This window comes from Carcharhinus amblyrhynchos, chromosome 12 (genome assembly GCF_965287045.1).
Source record: "Carcharhinus amblyrhynchos chromosome 12, sCarAmb.v2.hapA, whole genome shotgun sequence".
Lineage (NCBI taxonomy): Eukaryota > Metazoa > Chordata > Chondrichthyes > Carcharhiniformes > Carcharhinidae > Carcharhinus > Carcharhinus amblyrhynchos.
The window spans coordinates 63,819,291-63,843,555 of record NC_137335.1 but is presented as its reverse complement, the minus strand read 5'-3'; the positions used below and the strand labels follow the sequence as shown (position 1 = coordinate 63,843,555).

Sequence of the window (24,265 nt, the reverse complement as noted above, 5' to 3'; positions counted from 1 at the left end):
AAATTTCACAGAAATATTTTATTTGCGGGAAACCTGATGGCCTGAGTCTTTGCTCCTCAGTTGGGAGCTCAGAATTTCAACAATTCCCAGCTCTACAAACCTGATTCTGGGAAAAAGTGCCCCAGAATGTTTAGCCTGGGTTTTTTTAGTCATTCGTGGGATATGGGCTTCGCTGGTGGCCAGCATTTATTGCCCATCCCTAGTTGCCCTTGAGCAGGTGGGACTGGGCTACCTTCTTGAAATGCTACAATCGATTGATACAACTGAGTGGTTTGCTAGGCCATTTCAGGGACAGCTGAGAGTCAACTACATTGCTGTGGCTTTGGAGTCAGACTGTGAGCCAGGTAAAGACGGCAGATTTCCTTCCCCAAAGGACATTAGTAAACCAGATGGATTTTTCTGACAATCAACAATGGTTTCATGGTCATCAATAGATTTTTAATTCCAGATTTTCTCAGTGAATTCAAATTCCAGCATCTGCTGCGGTGGGATTTAAACCCGGGTCCCCAGAATATTAGCTGAGTTTCTGGATTAATACCTCTGGGTCATCATCATCGGGGGTGGGGAGAGTGAAAGGTGGGCAACTCTGGAATGAGGTTGGAGTCTGCCGGTGTAGAAGTGGGTTGGGCAAAAGACTTGTCTCTGTACACTGGCACTATGTGGAGCAGGAGTGGACAATTTAGCCTTTGAAATCTGGTCCACCATTTAATATGATCATGGCTGATCTAATCTTGGCTCCTGCTCCACTTTCCTGCTCATTCACCATAACCCTTCAAACCCTTACTAATTACAAATCTGTCTGCCTCCTCCTTAATTTATTCAAAGTCTCAGCATCCGCCACACTTTGTGGTAGTGAATTCCACAGTTTTTGAGAGAAATAATTTCTCCTCTGTTTTAAATCTGCCACTCCTTATCCTAAAACTATGACCTCTTGTTCTAAATTGCCCTACAATAAGAAACATCCTCTCCACGTCTGTTTTGTCAATTCCACTTATCATCTTGTACGCCTTAATTAGATTTCCTCTCATTTTTCCAAGATCCAGGGAATACAGGCCTAAACTGTCCAATTTCTCTTTGTAAGACAAGCCCCTTAACTCTGGAATCAATCAGATGAACTACTTCTGAACTGCCTCCAATGCAACTACATCCCTCCTCAAGGGGACCAAAGCAAACTGAGTCCATCATAACCTTGATAGTCCCAGAGTATACATGTTATTCCTGCCTCAGAGTAAATTGTTATTCCTGTTCCAGATTATACTTGTCATTCCTGCCCTTCTAGCTTGTGAATTTGTGAACTAATTCAATCAAGTGCCAACTCAATTACACTCCACAATCCGTGACTGCGCATGTAACTTTTGTCTCAAAGAATTTGATGAAAACCCACAAACCTATATGCCAATGTGGAACTTTTCAGATTCTTCCTTGTTCAGGTGCTGTCTTTCTTTTGTTGTAATGTGGTCGGAGGTGCCAAAGGATAAGATCAAAGCAAGAAACTGCGGAGGCTGGGCATCTGAAATAGAAATGGAAACTGCAGAAAACACTCAGGAGGTCAGGCAGCATCAGTGGAAAAGTTAACGTTTTGAGTCTGTATGACTCTGGAGCTGGAGCAACTGAAGAAAATGGGGCATGTTTCTTTCTAGAAGCTTCTCCAGCCAGTCTGAAAGTTGTCTTCGCTTTCTTACAGGAGGCACACTTGTTTTGTTCTTTTGTCTTACTGTGTCAATCAGTATTCACACTCCACTTTTCAACCCATTATTCATTTGACAGTTCTACACCAGATGGGAAGTGAAAGGCACGAAATAAAAATATATCAGAAAGGATCAACTATCATAAGTCAGTACATCATCTACTGACAGTGTCCTTAGTCTGACTGCAGACAAAACTAAAGACCCATGTATCTGTATCTAGATCTATACATGTATCCATCTGTATTTGTTTTAAACTGGATTCTGCCTTCCTGAATGCTTGCAAAGTTATCGATTCATTTCATTTGATAGAAGCCACAATAAATTCAGTGATAGAAGAAACTGGTTTGTTAATATATGGATGATGGGTTGTTTTAAAGCTAAGTCACAGCCTGGGGTTACACGTTAGTGTGGAATGGAGGAGACAGATAGAGGAGCTTCTGAATCTCTCATATCCTGACAAGTTGCAACCCGAAAGGCTACACTTAGCCCATTAAAGAGTTGCAGAGTGACATTTCAATGCAGCTGCAGCAATGTGCATCACCTTGCCATTTACCATTTGTAAGGCATCAATTTAGTGAAGGGCGGCTGTTCAGAAGAAGGAAAAAAATAAAAATGAATTTCATTCATGGAGGTGAGCTCAGCTTGGTGCATCCATTGCTGATAAATGTAGTTCCCTGAATGTCAGCAAATGTCATTTGCGAAGCCATTTGCAGCTGCCATAATAGCTCCAATAACCGACAAAGAGAAGGAAATCTGAGAAAAGAGACTGGGTGTATACTCTTCCACATGAATAAGCAATCAGTAGCTGGAGACAGTATACAAGAAAGTTGTTAAACTTGATTATTGTCAGATAGAGCTGTTTATGCTACACTGATACACACCTTACTACAAAAAAGAAATTCAGTGTACTAATGATTAATTAGATAATGTTTCTGGAAGTGGTGGCAACCTATGTTTAGAGCAACAGGGATGAAAGATTCCAAAGCTGCCAAGTTACACAATTTTATTTCTTTTTAATTCTGTCTCAGCCTCTCATCAAATCCCACTTCATTTAAATCAAGGAATGGTGTTGAATTTTATACTTCCAAATGCAGCTTTAAGATATGAGTTACTCCAACACTTTATATGCCGTAACAAATATCTTAAATGGTATTTTAACAATCAGTACTTGTTCAGATTTTCTTGTCGGGAGAGCAGGAAGGATGAGAGTGAAACGGCTGGAGTTTAGGTCCAATCTACTTCCTCTGTTAATCTCACTAAAATTAACTTCAGGAACTATGCAATTTAAACTACACGTCCTAATCCCACCACAGCAGCTGAGGAACTTAACATTCAGTAAATACATAAATCTTAAAGGAAAAGCTAGTTTCAGTAGTGGTGACCATCTAACTGCTGGATTGTGGTTAAAAAGGCCACCTGACTCACCAATCTCCTTCAGGGAAGTAAATCTGATGTCCTTACTCAGTCTGACCTATATGTAACTCCAGGCCCACAGCAATATGGTTGATTCTTAATTGCCCACTGAATTGGCTCAGCAGGTGATTCAGTGAGGGGAAATTAGGGATTGGCAAAAGTACACTAGCCTTGCCAGCAGTGCCCACATCCTGTGAATGAATGTAAAAGGAAAACATTGTTCCTTTCTCCCTTTCAAATACCTTACCCAATTGTAACTTGCTCAGGCAATGTCGAAAGGCAAGGAAGACAGTAATACCCTCACACTCACAATTACCAACTCAGATACTGGCACTGCACATATTTTAACCCACACTCATCTTTCCTGCAGACTGCATACCAGCAGTCCCCTTCTCCACCTCTCTCTTGCTCGCTGACCTCTTCCCCCTTTCTACCTCTCTCCCTCCAGCTGACTCTTCCTCTCACCATCTTTCCCAGTTGCTGACTTACTTACTCACCGCCTCTCTTCCACTTGCTGACTCTCCTGCTCACCATTTCTCTCACTGCATCTTTCGCTTGCTGCTTCTCTTCTGCTCAGCGGTTCTCCTGTTCACTGACCTTCTTGCTCCCTTCACTTGCTTCCTTCCTCGTGGTTCCCCTCTCCTGAACCCTCGCTCACAGTGAGGGTTCAAGCTACAGAAGCAGCAAGCAAGAGGGAGGGTGCGTGGGCAGGAAGATCATGAGTAGGAGAGTTGGCAAGTGAGTGGATTGGAAAGGAATGCATTGAGAAGGAGGGTAAATGATAAGTAGAAAAAGTTTAAAAAATTGTTCAGAGATAGTAAAATGTTAAATACTTGTTGCACCCTTGGCATAGTGTGTACAGTTACAAATGTATTTATCTTTTATAAATTTTTTTTGTGTTTTACATACCAGGCTTGTTTTTTGAAGAAACGAATCACAATGAACCTGAAAATATTGCAAAAATTATTGTGACTTGATTAAAGCTTTCCAGTGCCCCAATTGGCCCTTATGAATTATTTACTGAATGCCACTGAATGGCATTCAAGGGTAGCCTGGAAGTGGGATCTGTACCTGGTAAGACATCGGGCATGAATAGCCTGCAACCAGGGCAGGGGTCAAGGGTGTCACAGGTGCAGTTTGACAGAGCATGAGGTTGCACACATTCCACTGCATGGGTCTCAGCTTAAACTCTTCTGTGGGATGGCCGAGAGAACAGGGCTGATGGGTATGCACAATGAAATGATTGGCTCATTGGCAGGCCTGCCAGTCAGTCTGCTTGTCGTTGTCAAGGGAGCATAGGAGAGTCCAACACCAACTTGGCACAGGACTTGGCATAGAGTTTGGTGCAGAGCTTGGAGCCCATCCTTTCCAGCTTGAAAGTGCTTGCCAAATGTGTGAGAACACACGCAGATCCAATTGTGGTGACTGATAGCCGTTCTCTCCATTTCCATTGCAGCACCAGCAGAGTCCAGCTAATGTCTGAGTGCTGCAGTGGAAGCTCAGTCTGATGTCACATTTACACAGGCTCAGAATGCTGCCGCCATAGTTGTGGTTAACAATGTTCAAAGGAATTTGCAAAGTGTCACCGGAGTCCAGCAATCTATCCTTGAACAGATTACTACAATTGTTGACAGGTGCACCGGTGCGGTGGCAATGGCAACAGGGAACATGAAGCTGCTGTGCTGTCTCAGGGTGACAACATTCATCCTATCAGCACTGCCACTCCAGCAGTGCTTTTACTGTCGCCTGTCAGCTAGCCAGTCTAGACTGCTGCTGCCCATGGCAAGGTGATACAGTCTGGAACCAGGTCTTCCAGGGTCAGAGCTGCTCAAGGTTGTTCTGCCAAGGCCGTTTGGAGTAGAGTCTCCTTGGCTGAAAGTTAACAGCCTTTCACCAGCCATAGTAAAGCCCCTGGCCTCAAACTACATCGGGGACTACAGAAACCAGCGGAACCAGACGATAAGAGAATGCACAAAGGAGCTTAGTTGGCATCTGTATGAAATCATAACATGGGCCGGAATTCTCTGGCTGTTCATGCAGCTCCCCGCAGGCACGGCACCCCAGCTCTTGGGTTTCCCAATGGTGTGGGGTGACATCAATGGAAATTCTCACTGACAACAGCGGAACTAGAGCTCTGCCATTAGCGAACAAGGCACCACCTCCTGCTGGCAGGAAGAACACAGCTGGGACTCCAGAGAATCTTGCCCATGGTTTGAAAAGTGCAGAAGGAGGCCATTCAGCCCATCAAACCGATACCAACTCTCTGTCAGAGCATCCTACCACACATCTATCCCGCTAATCACCCTAAACTACACATCGTTGGACACTAAGGGGCAATTTAGCATGGGGTGGTAACCAGAGCACCCGGAGGAAATCCAGACAGACACAGGAAGAACGTACAAACTCCAAACAGACAGTCACCCAAGGCTGGAATTGAACCCGGGTCCCTGATGTTGTGAGGGGACAGTGCTAACCACTATGCCACCGTGCCTCTCCTGTGATCAGTTCTTTTGGAGTACAAAACCTCAGGGAACCCCCTTATGAAACAATTAATCTAAAACTGCAAGATGTTGCAATTGCTGTTTGCCTAAGCTAAGGAGACAGGCGGAAAAAGGTTGTAGCCACAGTTATGTTCATCTTTCATTGTTCTGAGGCCACAGTTGTTGGCCGGAGAAGGAGTCGGGAACTCCTTTATGAAACTGAGAATTAGAAAATTGAACAGCGTGTAGCTGAGAGCTGTAGCCTCTTTATGGTGCGTTGCTGAAATTACAGAACTTCTACAGAAATGTTGGTAAGTATGTTTTATGAAGCTACAGAATTTAAGCAAAGACTTTGAAGAAATTAATTAGAACGCATTGAACTTTGTGCTAAAGGGTAAACTAATTAAGGAAATCTTCCTGATTCATTGTGGTGTTTGCAGGAACTCATTTGCAAATTAATTCAAATAATCCTTCTTATTCTTTCAACATCAGCATGCTAAATTGAAATTTAAATGTAAGAAATTTGAAACTGACAAAGAAAATTAAACAAATTCTTTTTGAAAACTAAATAACAGGAAATCAGTTTACTTTAAGTCTTAATGCATATAACTTCACTAACGGCTGATAAAACATACAATCGTCCAAACTAACTTTTTTGGCTTTTCATAGCCTAGATGAAAGTTGCTGAGCTTAGAGAAGGATCATGTTTCCGAAATTATCTCGAAGTGTAACATTTCTCAGTGGATGAACACTGAAAATCTAAAAGAAGTATGTTATTATTGTTGGAATAAAAGTAACGACCACCCCCAGATTTTCAAAATAGAGACATATGATAAAGTGTCTGAAAGAGAAAGTTGTTTAAGGCAGAAATAATCCTATCTGAAATGTCTCTCTTGAAAATCACAGAATCCCTACAGTGCAGAAGGAGGCCATTCAGCCCATCAAGCCTGCACCAACAACAATCTCATCCACACTCTATCCCCGTAACACCACATATTTACCCTGTGGGTCTGCCTGACATTAAGGGGCAATTTAACATGGTCAGTCAAACTAACCTGCACACCTTTGGATTATGGGAGGAAATCGGAACATCCACACAGATATGGGGAGAACGTGCAAACTCCATGCATTCACCCAAGGCGCATGAGTACTAACATCTGGAATTAAAAGTCGAATGATGACCATGAAAGCATTGCTGATTGTGGTAAAAATCTATCTGATTCACTAATGTTCTTTCGGGAAAGAAATCTGTCATCCTCACCTGGTCTGGCCCAGATGTGACTCCAGACCCACAGCAATGGCCTCAGCGATAGGCAATAAATGCTGGCCCAACCAGTGACACCCACATCACATGAACTAATTAATAATAAAAAGAACTTCAGTGCCCTGACTGCAGTTATATGTTTTTCCAACAGTGGAGGTAAGATTTCACTTACAGTAAAAAGGGTTGTCAGAAGGGCAGTGTGGTTGAATAAGAAGTAGAATGATGATTCATTGGTGAAAACAGAGAACGTGGCTGAGATAGTAAGGGTAGGATTCTCTGGTCCTGCCTGCTTCAAGACATGAAATTCTCACCTGAGGTTAACAGTGTCCTTACAATTTGGGAAAACTTCACCCAATATTTACTATAAAGTACATCAGCAGGGATTAGAGAGAGTGCAACTACTTTACATTAATGTTATAGTTTTGTTTATGATTCTTTGTGTAGAAAAAGACAGGTTACGATAAATCTATGGATGGATGATTAATTTTTATAAGTTGCACCTGTAATTGCCAGTTCACTTCCACATACCCATCGCCTTGTTCTTTTCACATGTTCTTGTTGCATTCTAATGGGCTGCTATCATCATTATTTTTGTGCTAATGTGGCCCATTAGTTCATTTAGTTCTGGGTTCAGAGAGGCAGTTAATGTCATTTGCTGACTGTGCCAGCCACTTGACATTCTGTTCATTATATTCGTCTTTTTGGTTTTTGCTGTTGTTAGCTTTTTGTTTGTTCAAATTTTTTTACAATATATTACACAACAGTGATATGACATGGTTTATATACTGTCAAGTGATAGCTATTCTGCTCAGCAACGTGGTTTCTGAGTTTGTGAACATGCCGTTCACTTATTACAACGTCGACACTTCACAGTGGTTTGGCAGGGAAGGAAAAGAAAAGTGAAATGAAAAGTTACATATTTCAAGCCTTTTCAAAGAATGCCGGCATGATAGCTGGTATTTTACTTTTGCAGAATGTTAGTATGGTGAACTGACCCTTTCATTGTCAATATGCAAGGATGTGTTATGGGAGTTTCGTTGTGGAATAGCTATCAATCCGCAGTGCACAGTTCTAGTGTGATCTATTTCAAAATCTGCTAGTAAGTCAAAGGCATCTGAAGATTCCTTGGTAGCGCGACTATGAACAGTGACTTTCCCAAAGTTCATTGTCCATTAATCAGTTACCAGTCACAATTTATTTTGGAGAATGATTTATTTATTAGCTTGGTGAAGCAGCATTCAAGCCAGCATTTTCCAACATGGTTTATCCTTAACTTAAGCCCAATGGAAAAAGAAGTATTTATTAGTCACAAGTAAAGCTTACATTAACACTGCAATGAAGTTACTGTGAAATTCCCCTGGGCACCACAGTCTGGCCCCTGTTTGGGTCAATGCATCTAACCAGCATGTTTTTCAGATTGTGGGAGGAAACCCACACAGACATGGGGAGAATATGCAAATTCCACATAGACAGTAACCCAAGCAGGAATTGAACATAGGTCCCCAGCATTGTGAAGCAGCAGCACTAGCCACTGTGCTACTATGCCACCCCAATGAAACAATGGAACAATTTTATCCTAATCTTCAAGTTGGGAAACTTAGTTGATCAGGTGGATTCCTGGTTTCATACCCTGCCCATTGTTACTCTCCATTGACATTTTGATTTGACTTATTATTGTTAAATATCGTGGGATACAGTGAAAAGTATTGTTTCTTACAGACTATACAGACAAAGCATACCTTTCATAGAGTACATAGGGCAGAAGGAAAGTAGAGGGTGCAGAATATAGTATTACAGACACAGCTAGCGTGTAGAGAAAGATCAGCTTAACAAAAGATAGGTCCATTCAGAAATCTGATGGCAGCAGGGAAGCAGCTATTTTTGAATTGGTTGGTGTGTGAGCTCAGACTTTGTATCTTTTTCCAGATGGAAGAAGGTGGAAGAGAGAATGTCTAGGGTACATGGGGTCCGTGATTATGCAGGCTGCTTTTCCGAGGCAGCAGGAATTTGGCTGTATCTGGAGGTGGAAAGGTATTTGTTAAGCCCACATATTTTAAAAGTCAGCAAATTTGATCTTTCAGTTGATTTCTGGGCTGGTGCTTGGGTCTTCATGAGTGATTGCGCCAAGTATTATTCTTTTTTTCTTACTCCAGCATCCCTATTAAGGCAGAGATGCCATCATGTATCCATGGACCGATGTGTTTGGTGCTGCAGAAAAATACCAATCAGGTCAGGCTGTCCTATCGGTGCTCTGTCCCATTGTGTTGGCACAGTAAGAAGTCTCACAACACCATGTTAAAGTGATGACTCAGCACTCCAAAAGCTTGTGCTACCAAATAAACCTGTTGGACTTTAATCTGTTTTGTGAGACTTCTTACTGTGCCCACCCCATTCCCAATGTCAGCAACTCCACACCATTGTGTTGGTGCTGTGGAGGAGCACAGTGGACAGCCTTTCATATAGGTACTTCAATCTGCACAACCTGGACTTCAATAACCACCAAAGAAATTGGATGCTTAGCTTCACTTGTCACTTATCTGCAGACTCAAGCCTACATCTGGGAATTCTTTGTTGTTAACTCTGACCTGCTCCTTCTCAATTCTCTTTTCTATCGAACTTAATAACAAGAATTTAATGCCTTGTCCCATGACAAATTTGTTTTCTGGGAGGATGAAGGGAGTTGGGCATTTAACTAGATGAAAGAGTGGCAGTAGGAATACCAGCCCCTTCTTGCTTCTGCTCCGATTAAGTCCATGGCAGTAAGGGTCACTAATGGCCTTCCCACCCCAATCCACCAATTGAAAAACCTTGTTGGCTTTGCTTGTGTGTCTCTATTTAAAGACATTCAGTGCCTGATTGAGGGACACAGCTGTAGGAAGGGGGAGCCCAGAAAATGCCAACTCCCTGTCTTGCTGCTGACTCCTCTCCACCTCTCTCATGACTCCCATCCCGCAATACCATCTGCCATCACTCACCTGTAGCCCAGGTCCTTTGATAACACTTGGCCTGTGGAGAGCGCACTGTCGGCAGTTGTCATTGCTGCCATTGCTGCCATCTCCAATGGACAGCTGTCCATCTCTGATTGACTGGCAACTCTCAAATGCTGGAATTTTTGCCCCTGGGTCCTTATCGCTAGGGAACGCCTGCCAGTGGCCATTTAAGTGCCTGACTGGCGCTTAATGCGGTGAGCCTTCCCCAAAGGGGATGATACAAGGAGCTTGCCCGTTCTCCAGCTGCAGTGAGAACCCTGTCACCTGGTTTAAATACTGTCCAAGGTCAGCAGATTTTTAGCAGGGTTGACGAGGGAATGATTGTAAGTGAGATGATTTCTTTTATTTAATTCAGGAGGACTAGAATAGACTAAGCATCCTAACTACTACACAAACTGCGATCAGGTAAATAAAACTTTTCTGTTGTGAGATACCCAGATTAAATTTAAATGCAGGGCAGAATTTTACAGACCCCTGCTGATGGGTTGAGGCCTGTAACATTCCCAGAGGGCCTTTTCGGTTTGTCCACCTGCCCCTGTCTGCACTTTTACGTGAAACCAATGAAGGTGGTGCATCTGACCTCATTCTAATTAAGGTCCTTGATTGTCCAAAAGAATGGGTATTTAAGGCCATCTCCTGAGCCAACAATTTTGAGTCTGAGGGAATGGCTTCAAGGCCTAGGAGGAACAAAGAACTAAGAACAAAGAAAATTACTGCACAGATACGGGCCCTTCGGCCCTTCAAGCCTGCACCGACCATGCTGTCCGACTGAACTAAAAACCCCCTACCCTTCCTGGGACCATATCGCTCTATTCCTATTCTATTCCCAAGGAAGCCTGGCATGTTAACCTGCTCAGGCCTTGGCAGAAGGGGATGGGTTGCCTCCAGTCCTGGTCCTGTTTAGCAATTGGATGCCTGACTACCCCCACCCCCCTACTCCGCCCGAAAGGTCTGTCCTTGCAGGTATTCCCTTCCCACTTACCCTTCAAAGCATGGCTCCCCAACATCTTCTCCCTCTACCCTATCTCTCCCATGAGTCCTCACCCTCCCACCAACCCTCTCCCCACCCCTCCTTTGACCACCCACATTCATTTCCCCTCCCACCCCATTCTGCTCATTCTCCCAAACCCCTCTGCCTTCCTCCTGCATCCACACCCCTATTTCCCCCTCTGACCTCCTGTCCTCTACCCCCGCTCTCTCTCAATCTCTCCTCTTGTCCTCCCTTCACTCATTTCCCAGATCTTCCTTCCCCTCCTAGATGAGACCCTGCATTTATTTCCATCCTCAGGCGCCAGCGCTTGGATTAGTGAGTCTACCTGTTGTCCTGGCAGTCATCACCACTCCCAGTGGCTTGCATGGTGTAATCTTGCAAAACATCATTACTCTGCAATCTACCTTAGAGAATATGGCCCAGTCTAGCAAGGCTGCAACCAGACTCTTACAAGAGAAGTCTAGTTACCTTGGGAAGACTGTTAAATGAAGTAAGTAAAGGCTTTCAAGGAATCAGTCATTTCCCAGGAGGAAGAAACGTTCAAGTGGGGAAATAAGAATACTGGTTTGAACTGTCTTTTTTCCTTCTGGGCTACTAAAGCTTTAATCTAATTTTTCTTTCTCTCTCTTTATTAATCCTCCTGTGCCGGATTTAGCAGTGAGTTGAACAACTTACACTTCCTTGTCCAGAATTGTGTTGTTCGTATCACAATCCTTCAATCTGATTGGCTATGGAGGCCCACAGTTGCCTAACCTGTTCACTTGGATCCCAGATGCCCGTACAGGGTGCTGTACAACATTTCTACCTTGCACTTTTAGCACCCTTGTAAGGCAAAGTATGATAAATGGTGATGGGCAAGTCTAATAGTGGGCACCATCCATTGACCTCACATAGCAACTTTTGGGCCATTATATTTGGCATGAAATGAATCAAATTTGTTGCTTTGGTTCACAGTGTCTTTTGACAGCAGTTTCTGGATGTGCACTGTCAGCATGCCATTCATATTGAAGTTGTTTGAATCGCTTCATTGTTCTTTAATATATCTTTCAGGGATTGGTGAAGGTGTAACGAGAGCTGTTGAAGTAGGGAACTTTGTTCCATTTTTCAGGGGAGAGGAATGAACACTACCCAAAAAGTGTTGTTCAATCAGCTGATCCCTGACACCCCACTTCTTCGACTTCTCTTGCCCCTTCGTCCAATTCTTCCTAATTAGATGGTGACTCTTTTGTTGCCCTGCCTCCTCTAAGGCTCTGTGAATTGCCCAGACCTATTCAGCACTTGAACCTTTGCCCAGAAATGTACTTAGTGATATATTCATGGCGTTCCCATGACCAAGATTGTACCTGAACTGTTCGGCCATGTTGCAGTTGCAGAGAGGCCCCTCCAGTCATGTGTACAAAGAGTAGTCTTTAAACCTTTGCAGCCAACATGCTGCAATCTCAAAGGATTGAGTAGTAAGGGTCTGGATGACTGACACAAGATGAAGAGTGAGCTCCTCGGCTGCTTCTTCAGAGTTTTGTTATTTCTTGTTTCATTTTGTTTTTGGTTTGACAGCGCACGCCTGAGTGTTACTGCGATTGAATAAAAACCAGAACCAACAAACCTGGTTTAAAAATGCACTTGGCTGGCATTAGTGGCATTTGATCTTATAATTATTCAGTCATTGACTTGGAATATGCCAAATATGAGGTGTGAGAACAAATTGATCATCCACGCATTGCTTAGGAATTTGCAATTGCTTCCTTAATGGAGCTTAATTGCATCTTCATAATTCCAATTTGCTTCTCACATGTGGGCAGTTTTTCATTTGTTTCCGTAGCTGGTAGTTCCTGGAACAGGTCATTAGTCTGCCACCAGAGGCTTATAACATAAGGGGTGTCACTCCACATCAATCTGACATCAATCCTGCTCTTACTGCCAGCCATTGACACTCAACTGTATCATAGAATCATGGAATTATAGAATCCCTAAGTGCAGATAGAGGCCATTTGGTCTATTGAACCTGCAACGACCACAATCACACCCAGGCCCCATTCCCGCAGCCCCACATATTTATCTTGTTAACCCCCCTGACATGAGCGTCAATTTAGCATGGCCAATCAACCTAACCTGCACATCTTTGGAAAGTGGGAGGAAACCAGAGCACCTGAAAGAAACCACGCAGACACGGGGAGAATGCGCAAACTCAACAGAGACTGTGACCTGAGGCTGGAACTGAACCCGGGTCCCTGGCGCTGTGAGGCAGCAGTGCTAACCACTGTGCTACCATTATGAACACACCTTCCTTGGCCATCAAGTTTCAGGGTAGGACACGAACCTGAAGCACAGGGACACGACCCGCCAAGTCGCAAGATCCCCTCCATATTCATAACCCTGTGGCAAAATCTATTAATCTCTATTAAACACAGATATGAAATAGTCACTAATAACCCTAATAAGGAATTTAGGAGAAACTTCTCTATCCAGTGAATAGTTAGAATGTGGAATTTGTTACATATATGGAGAAGTTGAGGCAAATAGCAGAGTTGCATTTAAAGATAAATACAGGTGAAGGAAGAGCTGAAATGGTTAAATGAAGTAGGGTAGAAAGAACTTTGTGTGAAGGGCAAGCATTGGTGTAGAGAGATTGGGCCGAATGGCCTGTTACTGTAAATCCATGCAAGAATGGACCTAAGCTTATCTGAGAAATAACTCAGCGCTAATGCAAAGTCTAAAATTGTACTGTTTCATTTCCTGATGATCTCAGCTGCCTATCCAGGGCAAGGCTTAGGGTTACACACAGGAGCTAAGGAAAACAAACCTTCTGAACAGAAGTCCACTTTTCAGATTAGACCCCATCAACAGCGTGTTTAGCAGTTTTCAGTTGTGGGTGATGATGCGAAAATTAACAGGAAAGAAACTATTTCCCCGATGCTGCAATTATCGTTGGTGCCTGGTGCAACAGCACCCCCTTGTCTGATACTCCAACTCAATCATAACAATTTAAAAAGCCATTGGAAGAAAATATAATAGGTAACCAATAGGCTTTGTTCTCTTTGGTCTGATTCATCCGTGGTAACAAACATAACCATTTCTGCTACACTCATTTAAATAGTTCTCACCCTTTCATCACAGGCAGTGAGTAATGACAGAACTTGACATGTAACCTGACATCATATAATACAGAAAAATTTACTTAACTTTAACTTTCCTTGGCTGTAATTATAGTGTGATCAAGACACAGACACCCGAGTATTTGAAATTCTTTTGTTTGTGTAACTCAGTACGACTTAGTAACACCCATGTTCGTGGGAGAATGCAGTGCTCTCATTTCCTGGCACTTTGTGTAAGTCGCAGGACAAGGAGAGCTGTGCTGGAACAAGCCTGTGTCATGTCTTAATTAATAACTCAAATAAACAGTTGCCATCTTTAATCAAGTTGAAAAGCAGGCAGGATAAGGACAGGGCAGGACAGGGCGGGATCGTAATTTGCTTTACTGACAATGAGAATTCAGTGAAAACCTTACGATCTGGTGTCTCCACTGTACATTTTAAGACAGCGATTAGCAGGAATAGCTTGTGTTTTAAAAATTCTGCACGCCCTGCATAAATTCCGAACTGACCATTCAAATAGTCTAAAGCAAAACACTGCGGATGTGCAATCAGAAACAAAAACACAAAATGCTGGAAAATCTCAGCAGAGAGTAGAGCCAACAGCCAGAATTTTCCCGCCCCGCTGGAATGAGGGTGGACGAGGCTTGCAGAACGGAATTCTCCTTTGGCCGCAGGCGGGATTTTACGTGCCTCACCCAAGTGAGGTCGTAAAATCCCGCCCAACATTTTGAGTCTGGGTGACCCTTTGTCAGAGCAGAAGAGATGGCAAGGAGTCAGGTCTTCAAAAAGTTATCCCGGAGGACCCTGGCATGCGTGTTTCAGAATCTGGCCTTAAAAAGTGGTATTCAGGGAAGTGCCCTCTAACAATTCCGTGAACTTGTCCAGCACGGAGCCTGACCGCACAGATCAGGGAAATCTGATCACAATGGGGTTTCCATTGTCTTCCTGTTCCACCTCGCTAGCTGTCATATTCAATGGATCATTCTCCACCATTTCTGTCACTTCCAGCACAATGCCACCACCAAACACATCTGCCCTTCCCATATACTTCAAAGACATTGACCATCTCAATTTATCTGCTTCCCTCACTCACTCTATCCTGTCTCCCTCTGAACCTGCTGACTTTGTCCCCTCAGGTTGAAGTCTGACATTGTCATCAAATCTGTTGACCAGAGTGATGCTGTTGTTGTCTGGTGTACTGACCTCTACCTTGCAGAGACTGAGCACCAACTCTCCTATCTCCCCCTGAACCACGACTCCACCACTAAACATCAAGCCACTTTTTCCAGGACTGTCACTGACCTCATTTCCTCTGGAGAGCTTCCCTCCACAACCTCCAACCCCACAGTCTCTCAAACCCACATAGCCCAAAACCCACAAATAAGACTGTCCTAGTAGACCCATCATTTCAGCCTGTTCCTATCCCATGGAATGCATTTCTTTCTATCTTGATTCCATTGTCTCTTTCCCCTTGTCCTGCCTCTTCCCACCTACATTTGTGATTCTTCTTACATCATTTCAATATTTCCAGTTTCCTTGCCCTAACTGCCTCATCATCATTATAGATATCCAATCTCTTTATCTCCCACCAGGAGGGTCCCAGGTACTTTCGCTTCTTCCTTGAACAGAGGCCCAACCAATCCATACCATCCACCACTCTCCTCTTCCTGACTAAACTTGTTTTCACATTGAATATTTTTTCCTTTAACTTGTTTCACCTCCTCCAAATAAAAGGTATTGCCTAGTGTACCTGCACGGATCCGAGCTATGCTGTTTTTTGTGGGGTATGTGGAATATTTCCTGTTGCGGCCCCACTCAGGCCTCCTCGCACAACTCTCTTTCTGATCCATTGATGACTGTTTTTGTGCTGCTTTCTGCTCTCATCTAGAACTGCTTCCAATTTCTACCCCTCTCTCACCTTCACATAGTCCAACTCTGACATTTCCCATCTCTTTCTTGACTTGTCTCTGTCTCACATTCTGGGGATAGACCGTCAACTGATATTCATGACAAGAACATCAGCTGCCACAGCTACCTTGACTCCATCTCCTCACACCACGCTTCCTGTAAGGATTCCATTCCATTCACCCAGTTTCTCCATATCTGTTGCACCTGATCTGAAGATATTACCTTCTACAATGGTGCTTCCACCATGTCTTCCTTTTCCCTTAACCAAAGGATTCCCCTCAACCGCTATGTTTGACAGGGCCTTCAACCATGTCTGACCCATTTCCAGGACATCTGCTGTCACTCTATCCCCTCCCTCCCAGAACCAGGATAGACTTCTTCTTGTCCTCACTGCCCACCCCACCGGCCCCTGTCAGTTCTGTCAATTCCAGGATGACATTCCCACCAAGCACTTCTTGTCTTCACGCTGCCTTCCCCAACATACAGTCTGAAGGGACAGTTCTCTCCACTGCATCCTGGCCCACTCCTCTGTCACCCCAAACACCACAAATCCTTCCCACAGCACCTTTCCACGCAGTTGCAGGAGGTGTAACACCTACTCCTTTCACCTCCTCTCTCCTCACTGCTCAATGCCCCAAAAACTCCTTCTAGGTGAAGCAGTAATTTACACGTATATAAAAGCAAAATTCAAAATAAAAACAGAAAATTCTGCATTTGTACCTATTTTTTTCAATTCACTATATCGCATTTACTGTAAAGCATGCTCACAATGTGGTTTCCTCTACACTGGGGAGACCAAACACAGACTGGGAGACCATTCTTCAGAACACCTCTGTTCAGTCCACAAGTAGGGCCCCAGCCTTCCTGTCAGGAACTATTTTGATTCACAATCTTGCATTCATACTCATTTTTCTATCCTCAGTCTGCTGCAATATTCCAGCGAAGCCCAGTGCCAGCTTGTCGAACATCATTACATCTTCAGAATTGGCACTTACAGCCTTCTAGACTTCCCATTGAATTTAACAATTTCAGGCCATAATCTCTGTCCTCCATTTTATATATTTTTCCTCCTAGTGCCAATCTGCATCTTGTTCTCATGTTTTGGTTTCAGACAGTGTTGACCTTTATTCTGCTATTGACACCTACTCTGCACCAATGCTTTGTCTCTTTATTGCAAGTATTATCATTCCCTTTGCCTGATTTTCATGACATTTTTGTTATTTACTCTCCCCTGCCCTTTAACCTATCCCTGACCTCCTCTTTTGCTTCACCTGCGACCCCCCTCTTTCTCAAGAGGATAAAACCCATTACATTTCCATCTTTCTTCAGCCTCGAAGTAGAGTCATGTTGGACTCAAAACGTTAACTTTCTTTCTCACTGTGCAGATGCTGCCAGACCTGCTGAGTTTTTCCAGCATTTTCTCTTTTTACTTTACGGGGATTATCGCCTCCTCCTGATTCACTCTTCCATCACTTCCAAGACCAGTTCTCTTTTTGCGTGACATTTTTCCAAGCCAGCGCAGGAGATGAAGAACTAAGATAAGGGCAAAATACGGCGGAAGCTGGAATCAGAAACAAAAACAGAAAATGCTGGAGAAACTCAGCAGGTCCAACAGCATCTGGGGAGAGAGAATAGAGTCAACGTTTCAAGTCTGGATGACTCTTCGTCAGACTGGCAAAGGGTCATCCAGACTCAAAACCTTGGCTCTATTCTCTCTCCACAGGTGTTGTTGGACCTGTTGAATTCCTGTTTTGGTTTCAGGAGATGAAACTCCTACCTTTTTACCTCCTCTCTTTCCAACACCGAGGACCGCAAGCTCCCCTTTAAGGTGAAACAGCAATTTACTTGCGCTTGTTTCCATCTAATATGCTATATTTGCTGTTCATGATGTGATCTCCTCAACACCGGACAGTCCAAATGGAGACTGAGTGATCACCTCACTGAACATGTCTGCTCAGTCTATAAATATGACCCTGAACTTCTGCCATTTCAATACTCTGCCCCAATCTGTCTCTTATGTCCTTCGCCTCCCACATGGTTCTAATGAAGATCGATGGAGTCTTATGGGATGGCACTCATGGTTTGATTAAACACTTCACAACTTTCTGGAATCAGCAGCGAGTTCAAACATTTCAGACCATTTTTTCGGAAAGCAGGTGTTGGTAATGATTCTGCTCATTAACAGCTTTTCTGGAACTTTCCTTTCATTATTTGTTCCATTATCACCCCCTTTGCCTTGCACCATTATCACATTGGTCAGTTATACTCCTCTGACTTCATCCTTACCATGATGTGGAGATGCCAGCGTTGGACTAAGGTAAGCACAGTAAGAAGTCTCACAACACCAGGTTAAAGTCCAACAGGTTTATTTGGTAGTAAACCCACAAGCTTGTGGCATTTACTATCAGATAAACCTGTTGGACTTTAACCTGGTGTAGTGAGACTTCTTACTGTGTTCACCCTTACCACACAGACCTTCCCTTTTATTCATACATCCCATTTCCCAGCCTCTGCACTTGCTTAAAATCTGATATCTTGGCAACACTTTGCAGTTTATGAACCATAGCATCTCTACAGTCCAGAAGGAGGCCATTCGGCCCATTGGGTCTGCATCAACTATCTGAAAGAAAATCCCTCTCCCCTCCGCACTATCCCTATAACCCTGGCTAATCCCCCAATCCTGCACATATTGGGACATAAGGGTCAACTTAACAGGGACAATCCACCTAACCCACAGTGTGGGAGGAAACCGGAGCACCCAGAGCGAACCCATGCAGATGCGGGGAGAACGTGTAAACACCACACAGACAGTTGTCCGAGGCTGGAATCGAACCTTGGTTCCAGGTGCTCTGAGGCAATGGTGCTAACTACTGTGCCACTGTGCTGTTTTAATGAAGGGATATTGGTCTGTTTTATTGGGCTGAATTTTCCAGGTCCAGTGGAGGTGGGCAGGGAGGCAGGTCGAGCCAGGAGATAGATCAGGGAAATGTTGAGATGAAAGCTTGATGACTTCATGCTAGATGCAGATATTGTGAAAGGCAGCTGGCATGACAGGAAGATGTCACTTCTCCACGAGGTGGGCAGGAAATTAAACTTGAAAAGCCAATTCACTTTGATTTTATAGGGGTTTATGATCTTTCCAGCCTGCAGTTAACCACGGGGTTTCAGGACCTTGCTTGCTCTGAGGAGGCAGTGAGGAAGTTGAAGTTCAGTCCTGACTGCAAATGGGAGCCATCATGAGCACTGCAGGGTCATGCCACAGAGCGTGGCAAAGTGTGAACAGTGGCACAGATGGTAGGGTGAAGGAGAAAAGATGCCAAAGCTCCAGTGGCAAGAAGGGGTACAGAGAGGCCCTGGATATTGAGTGAGTCAAAGATCACGGCCCTCGTTTGCTCAGTTTTCAGTTCGTCCAGTGAGGAGGAGTAGCAGAGGGGGAGAGAGAGAGAGAGAGCTGCAGCAACAGGAGAAAGGGAGAAGGTACAGGAGGGGGATACAGGGGGAATGGCACCAGAGGGTGGAGGAGGAGACTGCACTGGGGACAGACCAGGGAGATGGCACCTAAGAGGGGGGTGGTGAAGCACAGACAGTGAATGGGAGAGACAGCACTGGGGGCTGGAACCTGGGGAGAATGTGCTGTGTGGTTATCTAGGGTCTAGCACCAGCCACCTGGCTGCTGCTATTCCCCTCAGGTTTGTTTCCAACTGCCACAATTTAAAAGAGCCCTGGCAGCCCTTTCAAGATGGCGAATGTGGTCCCAACAGTATGTCCTCACACTGCTTAGTGGATGCTGCCTCAGCCTGTCATCAGATATTTGGCCTATCACCACTTCATCACATTCCTCAGCCATTCCCCCTGCACAAACATCAGTGCTGCCTGCTTCTAGTTCTGCAGACTGTACCGAAAAACTCAGCTCGTTATCTCTATCCACAAGTGGGTGGTGCGGTGGCACAGTGGTTAGCACTGCTGCCTCACAGTGCCAGCGGCCCTGGTTCAATTCCAGCCTTGGGTCATTGTCTGTGTAGAGTTTGCAAATTCTCCCCATGTTTGCGTGGATTTCCTTCAAGTGCCCCAATTTCCTCCCACAGTCCAAAAGACATGCAGGTTAGGTTGATTGACCATGCTAACCTAACCCCTAGTGTCAGGGGATTAGCAGGGTAAATATGTGGGATTGTGGTTGGTGCAGATTCAATGGGCTGAATGGCCTCTTTCTGCATTGTAGGGATTCAATGATTCTATAAAGTGCTGGCTGGCCCAATAAATGTTTAGAGCATTTTCTGCTTTTCTTTTCCATTCTGGTGAGAGGTCATCGACTAAATACATTGGGCTGGATCTTGCTGGAGTGGGGCATATTTTATTCTATCTGGTCATATGATCTAGTATTTAATCACCCATCTCTAATTGGTCGTGCCACACAGCCTGTTTGATAAAAGTGATGTTAAGGAAGAAATTCCAGGATTTGACCCAGTATTGATGAAGGAAAGATGTTATAATAGTGCGTAACATGAAGGGAAACATGGTGGAAGTGTTTATATATATCTTATATACTTTTACCTATATACCTTTCCCTTCCAAGGTCGCTGTTTGTGTGATGCTGTCAAAAAACCCTTGTTGAGTTGTCGAATTGCAGCTATTTACTGCAACCATGATGTTGTCAGTGGAGGATGATTTATTTTCGAAAAAAAAGATTTATTTCAGGAAAATCATAGAATTCCTACACTACAGAAGGGGGCCATTTGGCCCATTGAGTCTGTACTAACTATAATCCTACCTAGACCCTATTCCCGTAGACCCACACATTTACCCTACCAATCCCCCCTTACACTAGGGTCAATTTAGCATAATCAATCAACCTAACCCACACATCTTTGGACTGTGGGAGGAAACCAGAGCACCTGGAGGAAACTCACGCAGACACAGGGAGTATGTGCAAACTCTACAAAGACAGTGACCAAGGCTAGAATCGAACCTGGGTCCTTGGTGCTGTGAGGCAGCAATGTGACCATTGTGCCACCGTACCCACCCAAATCTTGGCTTTGATTTGCCCCCATGCTCAATTAGCTGACCATAGCTCGCCTGACATTAGGGGTACAACAACGCTTCTTTGGATCCATGCATAAGAAAACAGTTTGGGGATCCCACCAGTGACTCCTGTTGGAAGTGTGCTGCCCTGGAGGTTGGGTGATGATGGAGTTTGATGTTAGCGTGAGTAAGTAGCTTGCTAACATTATTATGTTGCAAAAGGTATCAGACCCTCAACATGTTCGCAGATTAAGCTGTTTAACCTGAAGCATCACTACAAATTGGGTATGTTAGCAAACAGATGCCTTACTGTACGTTGAATATTTTAGGTCCCATTTTTGGGAAACTTTGATGGCTATAATTAACATACTGTGAGGGCTAACACATTAATAAATTAAACAAATAACACTTAATTTAGATATGCAAATTATGCAGATCAGAAAATAAGCTTTTTTTTCTAAAATAAAGAACATAAGCCCTGTCCTAATTAAATTAGCAATGAATGACAATTATGCTATTAGTGACAAGGTAATAATTAATTATACTAATTAGGTTTAAATGTGTAAATGATGTTACTTAAAAATTATTCTCCCAGTAACTGAAAAACAATTAAGAACTGCCTTTACAAAACTTAGCATGTATTTTTGTCATGTTGCTTGAGATTGTAAAATAACTATGTTAAGTGGACCTAATTTAAGGAGAATGTATTTACATTTATGAATCAACCAACTGGTCTAGTTATAAGTGTTAACTACATTTCGTTAACTATTGAGCCTGTGCCCTTATGGTCAATTCAGCAAGAAGGTGCTCCAAACCATGCATGATGACATATCTTGCTGGTTAGCAATGCTCTGAGCTATCATGTGATGTTGGTAGTTACTTTAATGGTAGTTATTGTTGGTGCAGATTTGATGGGCTGAATGGTCTTTTCTGCACTGTATGACTCTATGACTCTATGGTAGAAGGCTGAGCTGGAGAAGCTAATCCAGTCTTGGATCTCCTCATCAATGGTCATCTTATGAGAGGGGTGGCTGCTAGGTATGGAAAATAGTGAACATATTCCAGAGTCCCTCTCTGAGCATGCAAAGGAGGTGGAATATTGGCTGATCAGGTATCAGTTGATATTTTGGTAACATTCAAGGACAGGTTGAGTTTCTTGTATGCAGAATTGAAAAGACCTCTGCAAGTCAATGGAAGTCCTGGTGTACAGAGCAGTTGTCATCACTGCACTCCTGTGCTGCAGTGAGACCTGGTTTGTATATTAGTGGCACATGAAACTTCTTGTGGACTTCTTGAAGTCAGCTCCACAAGCATTTAGACAAAAACTTGTAAAAATTAACTTCAATAGACTGGACACCATCTGCATGGCTGAAAACGATCTCTTCTGCCAGGTCCTGTTTTCCCAACTCTCAGATGGTCAACTTTTTCAAATGAACAGCAGAGTATCAACTGCTTCATTTGCCAATCTAGAATAAAGACCTGAGGATGAAATCCATTAGGATCCAAATACCTAACTCGTTGCTCCATCATTTTGCTCAGTATCACTTCCACAGTGATTATAATTTCGCAAAGATCCTCTCTCCTTATTATCTATTTTTAAATCCTATTCTCAATCTCCATAGGACCATACTTACCCTACTTACTCTTTGCTGTTTTAAACAACTGTAGAATTTCTTGCTGTCTCTTTTTACATTTTTAGCTCACTTTTCCTCATGCTCTAATTATTTTCTCCCGATTTACTTTTAAGTCATTCTCTGCAATCTTTATATTCTGACCAATCCTCCAACCTGGCACTCACCTTTGTGCAATTATATGCTTTTTCCTTAAGTTTGATGCTTTTCTTAACTTATTTAGTTAGCCATGGTATGGAGTTGCCGGCATTGGACTGGGGTAGGCACAATAAGTAGTCACACGACACCAGGTTAAAACCCAACAGATTTATTTGGTAGCACAAGCTTTTAGAGCATCACTCCTTCATCAGGTGAGTCTCATCTGTCTTTAGTTAACCACAGATGGAGGATCCTTCCCTGAGAATATTTCTTTATAGTAGGAATATACTTATTCTGAGTATATAGAAATATCCCTTTAAATGTTTGCCTCTGCTTCTCTATTGATCTATTCTCAAGTCTAGTATACTATTTCACTTCAGCTAGCTGAGCTTTCATGACTCATTTAAGTTTAAACATTAGTCTTGGACCCATTCTTCTCCCCATCAAATTGATGTAAAATTCAATTACAGGTTATGGTCGCTGTTACCTTGGGGTGCCTTTATTCTGAGGTAATTAATTAAGTCTGTCACATTACAGAATACCACATCTAATATAACCTGTTCTCTGGTTGATTCCAGAATGTGCTACTTTGAGAAACTAATTCAGAACATCAGCATTTTGGACCTAGGACAAGTCTTCTGGCCCACTAGCCTCCCCTCCCTCCCATTCCCCCACCCCACCCAACTAGGTGTGGTTCACTCCAGCAGGGTTTACAACAGCTCCCCACTAATGGGGAACTGCTGACCCAACCCTGCTGGAGTGAAGGGAAGCCATGGAGGTTGGGGGTATGGCGGTATCCCCTGGGCATTGCCAAACTGGCAGTGCCAGCCTAGCCCTGTGGCACTGCCCAAGGGGCAAAGTGGCAATGCCCAAGGGGCACCTTGGCACTTTTCACTAGGCGTCAGGCACTGTCAAGGGGGTGGTGACTATGGAGGAGATTGGTGGGTGGGGGGTCGGGGGGCGGCGGCCCCATTGCAACTCTGCAGTCAGGGTTACTGGCAGAGGGAGAGAAGGAATTGATCGGAGCTGGCCATTGGGTTCGGTGGTGCTGTCGAGGGGTGGGGTCAGGTCTATGGGGGGAGAGATGGTGAAGGCAGGGTCTGGACTGCCAGGAGTGGTGGGGGGTGGGGGGGTGGGGGGGGCGTTGGGGGTGGAGATTGGGGTGATCGAGGCTGGCCTGGAGAGTGAAGGGCATTGTGGGCCGGGCCCAGAGATATCCGAGAGGCCAGCAATCGGGGCCAGCAATCGAGAGTCTGGCAATGCAAGGCTTGTGCGCATTCGTTGATCTCCGCTATGACAGATCAGCATATGCAGAGTGGCCTGCTCAGCGCTATGCTGGTGGCCTCTCCAATGGGAATAGGCCCTGTCCCCTGATTTTCAGTGTGAGTCTCTCTGAGGCACTCTGCAGTGCTGAGGGTGTGAGATGTTCATTTTGAAAATCCCGCTCAAAAAATCAACAGGAGTTACTCCTGTTTTAAGGCAAATTTAGCAGAATTTTTTGGGGAGAATCCTGGTCAAGAGTTTTTTAGATGGATATGGATAGTTTGAATGAGGCGGCAAAAATCTGGCAGATGGAGTATAATGTGGGAAAATGTGAAGTTCTTTACTTTGGAAGGAAGATTAATGAAGTGGTGTATTACTAAGGTGGACG

At 44.0% G+C, this 24,265-nt stretch overlaps 1 long non-coding RNA gene across 1 annotated transcript in view; it reads right to left on the bottom strand.

Annotated features, from left to right (window-relative positions):
* Positions 1 to 1,399: 1,399 nt before the first annotated feature.
* The window catches only part of LOC145350618 (uncharacterized), a 90,300-nt gene continuing 67,434 nt past the window's right edge, over positions 1,400 to 24,265 (bottom strand). Inside the window, exon 3 of the long non-coding RNA XR_013888237.1 lies at positions 1,400 to 1,510. This is a non-coding gene — a long non-coding RNA (uncharacterized LOC145350618). The remainder of the gene's footprint in view (positions 1,511 to 24,265) is intronic.